This window comes from Chiroxiphia lanceolata, chromosome 1, assembly GCF_009829145.1.
Source record: "Chiroxiphia lanceolata isolate bChiLan1 chromosome 1, bChiLan1.pri, whole genome shotgun sequence".
Taxonomy (NCBI): domain Eukaryota; kingdom Metazoa; phylum Chordata; class Aves; order Passeriformes; family Pipridae; genus Chiroxiphia; species Chiroxiphia lanceolata.
The window spans coordinates 152,222,212-152,237,830 of NC_045637.1; positions in this window are offsets into that span (position 1 = coordinate 152,222,212).

Sequence of the window (15,619 nt, forward strand, 5' to 3'; positions counted from 1 at the left end):
ATACTGAGATTCAGCCCTGATTAACCATCTTTAAGGGCAGGAATGGGCCTTGACAACTGGGGGAGAAAATCAAGCACTTGCTCTAAGCAAACAAAATGAAACAGTCTATTTTTCCTCAAGGTTGCTGTATCAAAGCCTCCACTTGCTAATTTTTTTTTCTCTGGTATATTGTCCCCTCTGCTGCAGGAGTGAAAGCCACCAGTTTTTCCTAGACCTTTCCCAGACCTTTGCTCTCCATGAGCACCTGGCAGCCTTTCAGTGAAGAACTTTTCTCTGACTCACTTCACTGCTTTCCTCCAGACTTCCACACTTTGCAAAAACCAGCTGGTCGGCCACCTCTGGTGCACACCAGAGTTTTTCAGAGAACATCCATCTAATCTCCAAAGTCAAGGCAACCTGATAACACAGCACACTGCTGTGATGCAGGGCTAGAGAGGAAACATCTGCCCTCAACAGGTACTCCAGGAATAACCAAGAGGCACAAAGTGTTCTCTGGAGCTGAGGATGCACTGATGAGGACAAGAGAGTCAGCTGGGAGCTCGTGGTGTCTGTGTGACATGAACACTGATGGGTGGAAAACTTTCTCTCTAAGCAAAGACAGGTCTGTGGGCAAAAGTATTTCCTGCCCTTCCCTGTATGAGAAGAGGAGGGTACCCAATGTTAAACACTTGCCATCTCATGTGCAATTTAATGCTGACAGGCAGAGAGATGCTGCTCGGTTGAACACCCAGGTCTTTCCACTGACCATGCAAAGTGACATAATTGCCTGCTGTATGGTGATTACCAGGGACATAAAGCACTTTTTTCATTAAAGTTCAGTTCACAGGTATATTTATCTGCTGGCCTCTGCCTCCAAGGTTTTTTTCTCCTCTGAGGCACTGACACTGTCAGCTGGATTAACTAGGAAGCCACAAACTTTTTGCTCTTGATTTTACTGCCTAATGAGACCATCTGCAAAATGAATTTAGCACTGAAGTGAAAGAAGAACAGCCTTTTAAAACCTCAGATCTTTGCTTGAGACTGAAAAACCCACTAATAGCAATTAAAGGAGTCACCAACATCATTTAAGGGAGGAGTGGGACAGAAGGAAAAATACAAAGCTGCTGTTGATTTTTTGCATCTGCATCTTGACTGGGCTTCACAGACTTCATAGATGTTTTCCTTCTAGAGGTAAGTAAAGGGACCAGGAAACCTGGTCCATTTTTAACTCCCCTCTGTATTCAACAAAAACATCACCAACATACACAAGCTCCATCACTACCACTGCCATGAGCTGAGAGTTCAGCCTAGAACTCAACAATTGCAACAGTTTGCTTGAACATCACCTGACCTGAGCCCTTAAATATCTCTCTGTGGTCTTTACACAAAATCCCCCGAAACCTTTAAACCCACAGTAGATTCTTCCACAGCATTAAAAACCAAACTCCAGGATAAAAAATGCATTATGGTGAAGACTTTCTTCCTGGAGCCCGGCATTCCTTCCCTCATTGCTATTCCTGCTTTAAGGGGGCTGGGATAAGGCACTGGGGCCTTTCTCAAGAACGCTGCTTGGATTTTTACAAAGGGCCAGCACATGCTTACAGTTCTTACAGACCCAAGACAGGCAAAGCAAACATCAGAATAGGCACAGAAGGGGTAAGGAAACGTTCCTGGTGAATAAGAGATTTTCTTCTGCTCCTGTACTTGGGACTGGAGTGTCTGAGTCTCTAAAGGAGTTTTCCTCCAGCACCTCTACTTCATGTAGGCCCATGTCCCTCTCCTCATTCCTGGTATTTACATGTTTATCTTTAAGGCAGAAGTAGATATTTATAAAGGGAAGAGGAAAGAAATCACTCCTGCAGAGGGCTGTGCTTTATCCCAGACTTTTGCAGCCTAGTCTGAAAGAATTTTAACAGCAAAGACTGTGCTTGTAGCTGGGGATCTCGAGCAGCAGTGGCAGGTTGTATCTCCCTGAGGGCAGGACCAACTTCATTTTCTCCTGGGGTGAAGATCACAAAAGGTTGTGGCACAGGAACCACTCAATCTGCTCAATTTGGGTTGTTGGAAGACAGCTGGACCCATCACACTCATTAGGGCACCACCAGTAGATCAGGTATTTTTTAAACCAGTGAATGTTCCATGAAAATACACTGTTAGAAAGAAACCTGAAACATCCTGAGATGCCTGGTTGATGTATTAAAAATCTTGCTTTTTTTTCAGAAAAAAAAAAAAAGACAAAAAACCCACCAAGAACCAAGGGAAGAAAACAAGAGAAGTGCTTTAACACTGTGGAAACATCCTGTTCCAGCACTTGTTGAATGAAATGTTTTGCTCTTTTTGGTTTGTATTTATTTATATTCTCATATATATATATATATATATATATATGTATAGGTATATATATGTATATATGTGTATATGTGTATGTATATATATATACATATACACATACACACACATATATGTGTGTGTATATATATATATATATGGTTTTTTTTGACAAATTCTACTTACAGGGATTATTTTAAAGCACCCATCCACATTTCCCTTGGGAAACCCGGGAAAAATTATGCAAACTGCCAGGATGTTGCTCAGTGACTGACACTTCCTTGTGTATTAAATCAGTGAATTAAATAGCTTCAAAAATTAGTACTTTTTGAAGGAAAAAAAAAAGAAAATGAGGAGGATAAAATAAAATAAATTAAAAGAGACATACCTCTCATTTCCAAATGTTTTGGGTCCACAGGGATGGAATTACCCATCACATACACAGATTGATATTGAGGGAGGACTCCAGTTCAATAGATTGTTAAAGTTATACAGTTGCCTAAATTTCATTATGAGGCTTCAGAAAAATATCAGAAATGTCATAAAATATAATAAAATACAGAATACAAATTGATCAAAGACTCATAATAATTTAGAATAATTTAGATTGGAAAAGAACATCTGATGCCTCTGATAGTGGGTTGGGTTCAAAGTTAGGTGAGACCACCCAGAACATTATTGACTGAGTTTTGAGTGTCTCCAAAGACGCTGATTTTCATGTTTCAGACCAGATTAGTGATCATTTCCAGCTGGCTCCCTTTCTCCCTGGCAGATGTCTGATAATCCTGACTTCCAAGTCAGGAATTTATCAATGTCTTGTTTGAACCAGGCAGCAGAAACTTTGGGCACTCAGGTGTAGACAAACCTTTGTCTCAGAAACTACACAGTTCAGGCCCCTGAATGTTATTGAATTTCTGTTACATGTTCTTCTCCAAACGTTTCCAAATACCCAGCTAATATGGAACCTATAAATACAGATGCCTGTCTAACCAGCCATAGCTCTCCTTTCCTTTCCTTCCCTGTTTCCACAGCAGGAATCACAAGAAAGGAAGACAAAATTGATCTACAGCAATTTACCAGAAGTTGCCCAGAATTTTAGAAGACCCCTCTAATATTTTTGGCTCTCAGGTTGCCGTCACAATCTCCAGACAGCATTTGCCATGTAAGAGATGCATAACCATCCTAAATCTAATATATTAAGGCACTTAAATAAGTTCTTAAAACCTTTGTTGAATCAGAAATAGTAACCTGAAACTATACATACAACAGTCTGCCCACACTGGTGGGATAAAGAAATGGATCTTGCCTCTTTGTATGGAATTTGGACTTGCTCACCAGTCAGTTAAGCTTGTTTTATGATAACAAGCTGAAAAATATGACAGAAAAGCTCAGTGATGCGTTGTGAAATAATAAATGGTTTTGCTTCATAAAAAATAGGGGGAAAACCAGCAAATTCTTCATTTAAAACACTCATATCCAGACAACAAAGAGCATTAGTTTTCAGGAATTAAATTAGACAGAGACAGCCAGATAAATATCTGCCTGTGTAATTCCTTCTTGAACTGCGTCCGCCTCCAAATATCAAAGCAACCCTTAAGAATTGCAAATGGATTTTCAGAGTTCAGAAACAGTAATTTTACTCTCAGCCGGTGGGGAGTTATGCCAAGTTGTTTTTTTTAACTTTCTGTGGATCAAACAAGCTGCAGCAAACAGTTTTTGGAGGATCAGGATACAACTAGGAAATAATCCAGTGATACCTGGTGTCACTGGTGTGGTATTTCTGAAGGGGCTCTCACTGTGGGGTGGGGACAAGCAGCTTAAGACAAGGCATTAGTTGCTAAAATTCTTCAAGGGGACTGAAAGATGACTGATTTTAGTCCAAAAGGAGAACACTGGGAGGTGGCAGCTAGAAAATGTGACACTGGAAAAGAAAAGCAGGAAAAGAAAATAACTCCTGTACATGAAACACATTTCCAAGAGCAAGATGACTCCTACAGCAATGCACGTATAAAATATGGATCCCTCCAGTAACTGGCCTTGGACACTGCCCACCCAGTAGCTGCCCTTGGATCCTCCCATCTCCAGTTGCCTCATGCACAGTCACATATGCAAGAAACCAGGTCTCTCAGCAGATTCCCAGACCTCATGGTCTCTCTGGCTTGGGCCCCTTTATTCCTCCAGTAGCCAACTCATCAGTCTCATGTCTCTCCCATATCTGGCCCAGATTTATGACCATCCCAATACCTGGCTTCCAAGCCTCTTATCCGTGTGACCTGTCCCTTTATCCCGTTATTTTCCCGTGCTTGTTCCTCTCCAAACCAGCCAAAGTACTCCCTTTTCCTTCTAATTCCTCCCCTTAACATCCCATAAGGACCCCTGGTTTTCAGTATCTGATGGGACATGTGTCACTCTTAGCACACGGGGTTGAGGCTCTCCTGGGAGCCATGGGATGAGCAGGATCCTTGGGGTTGTTTCTCTGTGTAGATTATTGGGGTCTGTCACCCCTCAAAGTTTCTTTATGCTCCCATGTATGCAGGGTAAAAACCATTAACCGCATAAAAAGGTTCCTTAAAATCAATGGTCTCCTTCTCCGCCCTCAGGTACCTAAAATGACCCTCCTGGCTCTTCAGCTTTGTGTTTTGTTTTTTTTTTTTTTTCAACAATGCAATTTCTCTGTGCCTCTGCCTCTCGTTTTATTGACTGCCAGAGAAACACATTAAGCCCAGTCCAATTTCACGTGAAGACTCACGCCCCTGAGGCATCTGTATTTCAGACTTCTCTTAAAGAACTGCCTGAAATCTGCTTCAAAAACCAAAACCACTCCCCTAAAAAAACCCAACTCCCAGATATCTCAGATCTCCTGCTCTCAGCAACATTATTATTTTCTATATTTTCTCCTTAGTCTGTAGACAAGCACCACACAGATATTCAGTTCCTTCATGTTGTCCTCCTTGTTTACAGAAAGCCACATTTCTGATGAGACTGTAAATTATTTTATTCTTCAGTACACAACTCTTTATTGACTTGTCTTCTTCCTGCATCAGAAATCGCCCCAATCACTCCCTGGAGGAACAGAAATCTCCTGGGTGTCACCATAACAATTCCTTTTTAGGTCTCAACAACCCCAAATTCGCATCCCCCTTGGCCCTAAATACCCACTTGTTCTTGCACATGCTGTTGCCAGTGGGAAGAAGCTGGGAAATGTATGATTAATGCAGCTATCTCACATCCCACGTCTCACACAGAAATCAAGATGCTGTTGTTGCGTCCTACAGTCCTTTCTGGTGAAGCCTGGGACTCTAGGAACAAGTAAATAAAGTTGGTGGCTAAAGCCACGTGCAGAAAAGTGGCTGGAGGTGACCATGACATGGCACCAAAGCTGTGAGAGTCAGTCACAATCAAGGCCAAAATTCCAAGGAAATCCTTGACCCTTTGTTCCTGGAAGAAGGCAGCTCTTGGAACGATCTTGGAAAAAAATCTGGAGAATCTCCAACAGGATTCGGGACTGAGTATAAACTTGGGGTAAAATAACTTCTGATCAAGTTTTAAGCACTGTTATGTGTTCTGGATTTTTGTGGGGTTTTTTTCAACACTTTACCGACTGACAAACAACCTGGTGACGTATTTTTAAAAGTTCATCCAGCGTAGGATAACTTGTGGCCTTTCAGGAACAGAAGAGACACGACCAGATAAGCATCCATTTAGCTAAATCCTCATTAGGTGCTTTCTGCCCCTGGGCCTCAGTGAGATTCTAGCGTAACCCAACCAGGAATCAGTGGACAAGGGAGCAAAAACTAATTCTGTTTTTAAATTGCTAATTGAAATAAGGCACCTCAGGTGGTTTGAAGCGATGTGACACAGTTTGAGATAAAATCTTTCCTCATGCTGGTCACCCACAGCCCCACAGTCCCAGCAGCTACCAAAGAGACGAACTTGGGGCAACACAGTGTAAATCCTGGGCTGTAAATCAAAGGCTTGTTAAGGGGAGTGATAAATAAAAAATAAACTGACTGTTAGGACTTACAGTGATTCTGCTTAAGCTTTTGAACCTTTTTTTCACCTGGTTCCTCCCACATTCTTTGTTAAAAATTGGGACTCGGCACCAGAGACAAGTCCTTACCGTAGCTGAAGGGAAGCAGCAAGGTGGAGGGAAGGAGGAAGATCTCTCTGTTAGGCTACTTACTGGTGGACAAGAAATGTGTCTGTTTTGAACTGGAACATCCCAACAGAGGTCCAACAGCACGGCTGAGACTGACTGAGGGATGGAGCTGTCTCCCCATACCCCGAGTCTTCCACCCTACCAGAATTTGCAGCAGGACAAAATGATAACACAACGTTCTGGTTTTGCTTTTTGGAGTAAAATGAGCTACTTATTGCCCATTATATGCAACAGAAATCCAAATGTCTCTAATTCCAGAGGATGCAAATAGCCAGGATTTACTGTGTTTTCATCATGGAGTTGACAGACCCCCATGGCCTTTGATCTCTCCTCCTTTCTGGACTTCTCTCCTTCTGCACTCTGCTGTCGACCCTGTGCTAGACTAATGCAAATGTGGTTGGAATTTATTCCTTTTGGAAAGTATCAGACCAGCACTGAAACCTGTTTGGGCTCAGCCTGTGGCTCCACTCCTGACTTTCTGTGCAAGCCTGGCAGATCTCTCAGCTTCTTTTTTATCAGCTTTCCCTTTATCAGATCTGTTGGCCAGGATTACAAGCCCTGTGAGACAGGAGACATCTCTCACTGTGTTTCAGCCCCACGTGGGACCAAGACCCTGACAGGAAACCAGCTTTTGTAGTGCACAAAATACATTTTCTACACCAGTGAGGGCTGGTGGCCTGAGGGTCCAGATATTCTTCTCAGCTCGAATAACTCCAGCCATTTTCCTTGGGTTGTTTATCATCTCTTTTGGAGATAATGAAGTCAGAAATAAAAAGTTAATTTTGGATTTCCTCTGACACAGAGGGGGATTTGGAAGGGATTTTGGACCTGTTTCCTGAAACTTTCTCAGAAGGAAATATGAGGGATGTGCATTTTCCACGAGGCCACAGATGATGCAAAATTAGGATTGTCAATTTAATGTACTCATTAAATTCCCAGCATTATTAGCTTTGTGGATTCCAGGGAAATGTCTCAACCATGTTTGAAAGACCTTGGTTTGACAGTGAGAGCTGATACTACTCATAAGGGAGGACATCAACCTCCCCCCCGCAAGACTAAACTCTTTAGTTTTTGTTGGCTGGACCGCTGAGTTTAATTAAAACCTTGTTTTTAAGTTCCATAATTTATGAGGTTTGTCTCCTTCAATTAGTGACACGTGAAACCTGAGGATGAAGGCTGGGAGAGGTCATGGAGTAGAGGAGAGTGCAATCTAGGAAATAGCAGGGCTTTTTCTGCTGGAGATGGAACAAAAGCAAAGCTAAGCCATAATGTACAAATAACAAAGCAAACACAGAATTGCAGATCTTGGCAGGGCTGCACGTTCTTAGAGCTTCATTGAACTCTGATGGACACCAGCCTAAGGTGAGTTGCTCTTCTCCATTAAAATACAAAGCCTGTACTTCACATTCCTCTATTTTGCTTCCTCTGTCTGTTACAAAGTCAAATTAGCATCTTCTTTACCATTCTGAGTTTCATTCACCACTTCATGTTCAAGATATATGAGATAATTCCCTGTTGAGTATATGTCTGTGCATACAGATATATATTATTATGGGAGATTCCTATTTTTCAGCTTCACTTTGCCAGCATTAAAATCCAATGCACATTCCTCATTCCTTCATTTGCATGATTACTTGCAGTCTTACATATTTTTTATTAAAATTTACTTCCAGACCGTAGAACATTGGCCAAGCTGCCTGCACTTCATAAATCACCTCAACCTATGATTGGAGATGTGTTTTTTAAGGCAGATTTTAGCCTCAGTATTGGGGTTTGTCTAATTAGCCACGCTCTCATGTTTGTTGAGTGGAACAGAACGAAGGACAAGAGGAAAAGGCCTCAAGTTGTGCCAGGGGAGATCTAAGTTGGATATTAGGGAAAAAAGTCTTTGCTGAAAGGGTACTCAGGCATTGGACCAGGCTGCCAAGGGAAGTGGTGGGGTCAGCAACCCTGGAAGTGTTCAAAAAATGTGTAGATGTGGCACTTGGGGACAGGGTTTAGTGATGGACTTGGCAGTGTTGGGTAAGTTTGGACTCAATGATCTCAGAGGTCTTTTCCAACCAAAACAATTATTTGATTCTATGAATGATGAGGCTTTGAGTTTGCACTGCAGGTTTGAGCAGATCTGACCATGTCTAATCCAGAGGCTTCTTTTTTAGGGCTGGCTCTGAGATCACCCAAGACAAACTCTTTGCCCTTCACACAGCTGCACATGAGGCCTGATCCTACACACAGGTGAGCTCTTTACTGTGACCCTGGCAGGCTGAGGGAGCATTTTTTCATGGATCTGTAAATTCCCTTCTGTAAAGTCTTTCTTGGTTTTAATAGGTTTATTGTAAATCTTCCCTTCCTTCTCCTGCAGTGGCCAATAATCCTCTCTCACTATGGACAGAAGCTTCACATTAGGGGGCTAAAAAAGATTAATTTTAATTTTTAAAACAAATCCACCTCTGATCTGCTGTGAGGTTGGCACGATGCAGAGGCTGCCACTCAGACCACTACCCTGAAGTTCCCACATACTCAGACTTGCTCTTTTTTTTTAATGTGCCTGCTCTCCTGCCTTTCAGTTTGAGGACCTAAGAAGGCAATACAAGGAGGAAAGCGGGTATTTAAGAGAAAACCAAATTTCAGAGCTTACTTGAAAGGACAGCCTATTGCAGAAATAATTTTTGCTAAGCAGATGCAGTTTAGATCCCTTATTATAAGGGATCACAGTTATTCCCTGCACAGTTTAACAGCCACATTTGTCCTGACCCGATATTTTGCATTTTATCCACACTGTGCTGGGAATTCACAAAAAGGGTGAGGGAGGGGGAGAAATCCCTGTACATGTTCACAGTTCATTATACATTCAAACTTCCTTTGAAAGTCTCTCACACTGAATATTAAGTTTTCCAAGCTTTCCCAGTGCTCCCTGTCTCTGAGGCCACACTACAAATCGTTTCCCAGTAATTATGGAGGGGAAAAAAAAAGAAATTAATTATAGCAACTTGAAAACTCCAGAATGACCTTAAAAAAAACCTTCAAGGTCTTCCAGGATGGTCTCCTTGTTGTCCTAAACTGGATCCCACCCTTTGTTATTCCTAGGAGGAATAGCCCAGTCTCTTCCTGGGTGTTTTTTAAGAAGATGGGGCTGAAGACACTGTAATGGAATAAAACCACCAAGGTTGGTGATGGTGATGTCAGTAGACCCCCATTGCCAGACATGAATTGTCAAATGTTTACCCAGAAAGAAAAGAAATATAGCTCAGACACGTCACTCGTCTCTCGTTGTGGAGGAGTGAAGAAGAATGGAACAAAAAAATAACTAAAATATCAAATTCAGAAGTGAAAGAAAGGATCGATTTTCCATTTGATGAGCATGTAGATGCAGGAAACCAGTTGCAACAGGAGACACACTGGGCAGGAATCAAGGAACACTCAAGGAGGTACAAAGATAATGTGGATATCCTACAGTTCTACAGCTACTGCAATCTTTATTTTTATAAGATGATACAGTGAATTTGAGACTAGGGGTAACAAGGATCTGGGCAGATTATATGATATCTGCTCATCCCAGGACAATCCCTTGGCCCTACTCATGAAACAAGTGGTGACAGTCTTTGAGAGAGGCTTCTGGAGATGGGAATACCAGATCACAGCCCCAGCTGCTCAGTTCCCCCATTTTCTGTTTTGTTTTTTTTTTTTTTTCCTTTAATCACTGCAAAGGAACCCACGTTTCTTATTCCGATCATCAATTTTCAAGCCTTGTGACAACTTTCCAGCAAAAAAGGAGCAAGTTTTGAACTTTTCAACATTTTCTACATCAGGGTTGGGAGGTGGAGGGGGACTGGAGACTGCTGTAAGCATGGAGTAGCCAAGGCAGAGCTTGCTCCCTCCCTTCCATGCTCACCTTGGCATAGCTGGGGAGGAGCAGAAAATCTTCATGCATGTCTGACATCTTGGAATCCCGCAGCAATTCCAGGTTTGCCTGCTGAGGCTGCTGTAGTGCCTCACTGAATCCTCGGGATTCATTTGGATATCAACCAGAGTCATTTAAGTAACAGGATCAGACCTCAGCACGAGCCTGAAGTTGCTCCTTTAGGGTCAAAACTAAACTGTCAGTCACAGAAGATGATTCAGAGGGAGGCAGATGCCCGTTGTCACATGGTGGTAGGGCATGAAACTCAAGGCAGAGGTTGTGCCAAAGCAGATGGCAAAGGGAACATCCAGCCTGCAGGAAGGTGCAGCAGTGGGACTCTGCACCCTCCCGTTTTTCCAGGCAGCTCACACATCTAACATCCCACCTTCTCTGTTTCCCCCACCATCTCATCTTGAGCTGTTATGTATGACACCCTTTCTGATGATTTGACATCCCTCCTTGTGATTGATTTGAGCTATTCTTATCTTATCAAATTAAAGAAGACAGAAAATACAAGGAGAATTAACCACTGCTCCTTGCGGAAGGCTAAAAGAGCCTTTTTCACAGAAACCTGTGAAAAATAAGTGTATAAATTCTCTAAAACAGGGCATAAGACACGTGCTGATCGACAAAGGCCTTTCATTCTCTTTGGTACAACAAAGCATTTCATTTTTTCTCCATAGAATAGTCAAATGTCTCACAAACGCCAGCAATGTCAAATGAATCTTTTGTTGTTTCCTTTCTTTTTGTAGCTGATGTTTTTTTTCAGATACAGGCACAAGTGGCTCTGCCTTTTTCCAGCTTTCAGAGAGAACATCTTAAGAATCAGTATGGACGAGGCCACTGGATTTTGGAGAGCAGGAGCAGGGCAGAGTTCAGTTTAAAGACAAAAGCCATGACATTTGTCTTCAAGGAGAAAGAACAGTCCTTGGCTCTGCTTAACTCGGATCCCCCAGTTCCAGTCAGGCGGGAATTGGTCCTTGGTTCTTCCCATGGCCAAGCTCACAGCAGCCTCTGAGGTTGGTTTTTCTCTAATCACTGCAAAAGAATCCACATTTCTCATTCTGACCATCAGTTTTTAAGCCCTGTGACAAGTTTCAGGCCCCTAAAGCAGAAATTTTTGAACTTTCCAACATTTTTTCTACATCAGGGTTGGGAGATGAAGGGGGACTGAAGATTGCTAATGTGGCAGGAGAACAACTCATGACCTTCAAACTCATTTGATAGCACCAATTACTTTATCTTTTTCCCCCCTGGAATGGTCTATTTTATGCAGCAAATTGCTTGAGAATACTGATTTTCCAGAAATCTTGTGAGTAAGTCTTATTTTTTAAAAGTCAGACAGGCATTTATGAATCTCAGTTCCACTGAATATCAAAAAGACACGAGACTCCTGAACCACTTCAGCACACATTAATGTTTAAGCTTAAAGCTATACTTTATAGTATTAATTCTAACACTTAAAATCTTGGAGTTATAGCTTGCTCTGGGAGCATTGACAGCAAGACACAGTTGTTACAGAGGCAGTGAGGAATTATTCTGCATGGGTAAATGGTACAAAATTGGGCTCCAGGTGCTCAGATTCATGTGCTTTTAAAAAAATACAAGTTGATTACTGACATCAAAGTGTTACAATAATGATCAAGCATAGCAGGAAACACAAAAAATCATAGACTGAGTGAAAAGAACCCATAAACAGCAAACTACGTACAAGCAATATTATGACATTATTTAAACAATGTAGTACCAGAGTGAAAAACTACAGTAACTGCATTTTGACTTTCATCATCCAATGCAAAAGGGAACATTACACTAAGTGTTTATGAGTTAAATTTCACTTCTCCCCAGCGATGGAAACAAAAATGCCAGCCAATAACTCAGTAAGATGTGCTTCCAGAGAGGAGTTTGAATAGAATAAATGATTAATTTTTCAAAGTAGAGGCTTAAATGATCTTAATTTTAGTCTTCATTTGGCTCAGTAAAAATACATCAGATACTCAGTAGGGACAAGCGACAGGTGAGACCTGAGCAGCTCCAACAACTCTTTTATAAAGAACTACATTTTCTAAGTTTCAGCTCAGGGGATGAGCACAGAGATGCAGGATTTTCATTTTCATATTATTTATTTATTTATTTATTTATTCATTAATTCCAACCAGCTGAAATGAAGAAGTGAACAGAAAGTAAAACATAATTTGAGCTCATTCTGAATCATTTCATTTGACCTAAAATTAAATGTTCCATGAATTTAAGGGAATTAAAACAATTATTTCTAGGGCAATTTTTCAGTTGAAAGCACTGCTTTTGAAATGAACATTTTGTTTAGCAAATCTGAGAGAAACACTTTGTTATTTATGATTTTACATGATTTTTCAGACCAAAGTTATTTGCAAAATTTGACCAAGAACCAGACATAGCTTTAGTATCTCTAAACTTCATTTTCCAATTTTTTTTCATTTTCCTGGTTTACTGAAATATTTGCAGGACATAAAGCCACTTGTCTCTTCCCTGATGTTGGCAATAATTATAGTTTGTACAGAGTGTTACAAAAGCATGAAGAACTTGTTTATGAAAATGTAAATGAGTTTTAAATTCAGTGAATGCAATGGCTTGGAGTAAGTGAAAGAAAAATACCAAAGCAGTTCAGTGTTAATGCTCAGCACTCCCTGATGAATGTTAACTCACAAGCAACGTGCTCTATCTCGTGTCTCTTCAGGCAGAAAGTGTGAGCAGACCTTTCTGCTCCTACACTTCATTTTCTCCAGGGCTATAAAAGTGCAATTTATCTCCAGAATAAACCTAATCTCTGAAAAAAAAAAAAAAAAAAGATTTCTTAGTCACTTCTTTATACCAGGTATTAGTGCTTCTTACAGCTGCCACCTGCAGCCTGCTGAGGAATCAATAATTACAGCTCTCTTTACGTGTTTGACTGTAAGCCCCAATAATGAATGGCAGTAGAAAAGGTTGCTGTCACTTGAGAACTCCCCACAGAATTGGGTTTAAATATCGTAATTCCATCTGCTCCCTCTCCTCCTTATGCATTTCTGTGGCTCAGGGTGATGTACTCAAACCCAGGCAATGATTTTCCTGCTGCTGCTGAGAGCAATCACAGAGAGGGAAAATATATTTCAATTCCTTCCTGAAATATTTTAATGAACACCAGTGCAGGCAGAAGGAGGGAGATGCCATCTTCTCTGAACACTGCCAAGTGTTTTCATAAAGGCACAAAAGGAAATAGAAGTGGTGCCTAAATTAGACAATTGCCCATGGAGGTTTTCCTAATTAATATCAGTGATTTGTTCCGAATCAGCTCACGCAGTAATTGCTGCTGAGTCTGTAAAGCCAAAGGGGTTTCTGATGGATAAGCAATACACAGGTGATTTCAAACCTCTGTGAGGTTTGAATCGTTCCTCCCCGAACTGAAATCAGATCTTTTCACAGAAAGAGGAGCACCCATTTGAAGTTCAGGGGCTGGAGAAGACACTGGGGTGCCTGGATTGATGCCATCCATCCATTCAGCTTATCAGAGAGGACTGACTGCATGGACTTGCTCTGAAGACAATATCTGTCACTGAGTGACATTTTATGCCATCACAGGTCTCCTGATGCCAGCAAGTGAAAACAGACAAGTTCAGTTATTAAATACAAAATCAGCTCACAACTATAGGGTAGTTCATAGTGCTGCCTGAAGTCACATTGTAATGGTTTTTCCTAAATGGGAAAAGTGTTTTGCAATATCACATTTTGTTCTCGGTGACATTCGTCCTGATTGTTTTGCAGGATAAAAAGAGCATCTCACTTTATTTTCTATTTTGCTCAATACCACTTGTTTCCTAGTTTGCTCCAAGGCAAAGGCACCTGTCTCTCACTGCCTCATGTGGGGTTTGACCAGCCAAAAGCAGACAGGGCTCCCTCAAACCACATGGGAAAGAAAGGTCTGTGCCTTAAAAGCACCACACATCCCTATTTTTCATGTCAGATGGAGCCTGATTCTAAATTAAATTTCTGAAGATTTCTATTCTGAGGGAGGGGAGGAATAAAGCTTGTCTGTGTCATCAGAGAGCAGCACAGACAAGTGTAGCTGCCTGGTTTGGCCTCAGAAATGGTGTACTGAAATTCCCTGCTCCAATATAAATGCTACCCAGGTTGAACCCATTCCTACCTGCAATGAGACCATGATCCTGGGAGAGAGGCAATGAAAGGAGCAACATGCTTTGCAGACAAGCCCGAGGTAAAGCAGTGAAAAACTCATTAAGACAATCTAGCAAATGGCATAATGATGGAAATGGGCATTTTCTCTCTGAACAGTGCAATTTCTCTATGGAAATGAGGATAATGACTTTCTTATACATTTTATGCAGGTGTGTAGAGTGAGGCACCCAGCAGGGAAGGGCCCTGTTATGATCCATTAAGGTAATACAGCTGGATAATAAAATGAAGCCAATGAATAACAGGATGAGGATCAAAATAAGAGCTCTTCCAAAGAGCTCCTCCACCTGAGTCACCGGGAATTTCCAACAGCACCACTGCCATGGAGTCAAGGGTAGTGTCTGTAGAGTAACACCAGCATAGAAATTGGGGTGGTGGGGACAGAATCATGGAATCCTGGGATGGTTGGGGTTGGAAGAGTCTTTAGAAATCATCCAGTTCCAACCCCCTGACACAGGCAGGGACATCTTCCACTAGATCAGGTTACTCAGGGCTCCATTCAACCAGTCCTTGAAGACTTCCAGGGATGGGGAGTCCGTATCTTCCCTGCACGACCTGTTCCCAGAACATTTGACCAGCACAAGGATGGATACACGAGGTCCTATAGGTCAGCCAAGCCTCAACCAAAATGATGTAGTAAGAGCTGAAACCCTCCTCACTGTCTTGCAGCAATTAAAATCCCTGTATCCAGGAGCACCTCCCATTTTTAACTGTGGCTGCAATAAGATAAGGCAGGGTAAGGAATTTCAAAGGCATATTTTGCTCACACAGCTCAGCTTGAATACATTTGCACTTTCAGAATGAAACACTTCTCATTTCTCGCCCAACTTTTAACATGATTTCTGTAGTGAATTTATGGCTGTGAGTTGCCTTAGCTAAGAATTGCTGGGAGTGAAAAGCAAAGCTCTCCATCCAGCCAGTGCCATGAATAATGTGTGCATGTGCTCTCACATATACCCATGTGTGCTGTTGTCATTTTTGGACACTCTGAGATTTATGAAATGTAAAATGCAATCCCTGAATGCTGGCAATTCTCGCTAAGA